The following is a 2,611-nucleotide window of genomic DNA, read 5'->3' on the forward strand; positions in this document are numbered from 1 at the left end:
CACAGGTATATAATATTATAATATCTTGGAATATAAGGAATAAACATATCTAGTGATACAATCCATTTTTTTTTTTCAAATTATTATCCAAGCTCTAAAGCCTACATTTGTGAAAAAAGGCAATTTTAAACTGTTACCTGCTTCTTCCACTCATGTCTTCACTTAAGTTGTCGTTTATTGTTGCTGCTCTTGTCTTATGTCTATATTATATCAATGGTTTAAGAGAGAAGAGCTAACAGACAGCAAATCATAATAATATTAATTTGTCAAGTATGTAAGTAGTAATTGGTATCATAATGCAATGTAATTCTACAAGGTGTAAATTGTAATAAAACAACACTTTAGGGTGTGTATGCGTTCCTCATACAGAGTTTTTTTTTACATTTGTATGGGAAAAATCATCGCGGTGGGGCACATGCCCTTACAAATCACAAAAAAAATTGTCTTTCAGCTGCTACTGTCACAGCAAACTCTACTTAAGAGACCCATACACACCCAAAAATGCTATTATACTTAGTTTTATTACAGCCTGTATACAGTTAACAGTAGTTTGTAGTAGTATAATAATCTCAAATAACTCCCTCTTAAGCCGTCAAGTTTCAGTTCAGCCGGTTATTATATAATCTGTACTAATATAATATTATAAATGCGAAAGTATCTCTGTCTGTCTGTCTGTCTGTCTGTCTGTCTCGCTTTCACGCCAAAACTACTGAACCGATTGTAATGAAATTTTGTACACAGATAGTCTAAAGCCTGAGAAAGGACATAGGCTACTTCTTACTGGAAAAAGGGGTTGTAAGGGGGTGTTTATGCGTAAATTTGTTCAAATTAAGTTAGTTCCAAAAACTGGAACAGATGGCGCCAAGAGTCGCCTAAATCGCGCTATCGCTTGCTCATATGTATTTCTATAAGATGTGGTACCATGTTGAGTTAATATTTTCCGTTCTTTCGATTGTTATACATGTTATTAAATAACTCACCTACCAACATACTCATAAATATCAGAAACAAGTAACAACAATCTACCAATAATAAATACTAAATAGTTTATGGGCATTGGGCAAAGCTAAAGTTGTGTAACGCTAAATAGTAAATAAGCTTTAAAATTTGGTATAAAGAAGTTTAATTTAAAAAAATCATATTATGTGCACACTACACGGCTGGTTGGTACACGGCGACACGAGTCGCACCAAGCTGCCCAGTCTCAAACTGCTGCAGAACGGATGTATCATATTAATTCACCAATTTCATCTGCACCATCATCATTATTTGCATCGCCACCATCGTCACCTCCATCTTACCTCGCTATCTACCACACAAGGTCATCTACTTCATCTAATTCTTCATTGTCGCCAACCCGTACCGGAGATGTTGTGCAGGAGGCTTCTACAGCCGAGAATACTGCACCCGCTCTTAGTACACGACGCACACGTAAAACGTGGACTAAGGATATGAATACTTTTATCATGCGTCATTATTTAATCATAACTGAATTGGAATCTAAGAAAAAAGCTTACCTCACTCAACTTCACACCTTATTTACAAATAATTACCCTGAAATGCAAGCAAGCAGGCAACGTGTAGGCGACCAAAAAAGGGCTATTATAAACTGCAATTTACTTTCTAAGCAAGAATTATCACATATAAAAGAAGAAGTTAAAAATATCCTACTTAATCCACGATCTGACACGCTCACTGAAATCCATACAGATACACATAATATATCATCAACTCAATCACGATTAACCTGGACAGACGATTTAAACGAATTTATACTAATAAGCTATTTTCGACTTACACAATTAGAAACAAATAGGACGTCATATCGGTAACCGTTACACGAAGCATTTATAAATAAATTTACTACACTTGCACATCTTAGTGAACAGAGAATTAGTGATCAATTGAGAGCAATCATAAACAATATATATGTGTCTGACGAAAGGATAAATGAATTAAAACAAGAAGTGGCTGATGAATTAAACATAAATGGCACTGAAAGATTCAGCACAATACCAATAGAAATATCGCAAACCAGTAATTACAATTTTGAAAGCACACAAAGACAGGACCTAAACGACGACTTCGAACATGACACTACTACTGACGTGCCTGACAGCAATACTAAGATTGATGAGACGTTTAAACTAGCATTACAACATTTTTTAGGTACTGATCCAACTCGCAGAGTATACATACCAAAACAAAAAACTTCTAGAAATTTTGCTTCCACCGTTAACTACCTTAATAAAATAACGCTTCCACACTACATTAATAATGACACAGATTTTAATTATTTCCAAACTGTAATATACTGTGCAGCATAGACAGCCGCTAAATTAAATGGAAGTAGACTATCACTCGATACTACAAATAACCCACAGATTTCAGACAATAATAAGAAACCACGATGGCAAATACGTTTGCCATCGTGGTTTCTTACTTTCTTCTATTTACGTGTAAAAATAGGTAGAATAACCCAATTCATAAGTGGAGCTAGAAGTAGAAAACTTATAGAACATGTTAATAAAATTATAGAGCAATATAAAATACACGCTATACATGAGGAACCAAATACACAAATAACACAAATACAAGATACACTAAAACA

This window comes from Aricia agestis, chromosome 2 (genome assembly GCF_905147365.1).
Source record: "Aricia agestis chromosome 2, ilAriAges1.1, whole genome shotgun sequence".
In the NCBI taxonomy this organism is placed as follows: Eukaryota; Metazoa; Arthropoda; class Insecta; order Lepidoptera; family Lycaenidae; genus Aricia; species Aricia agestis.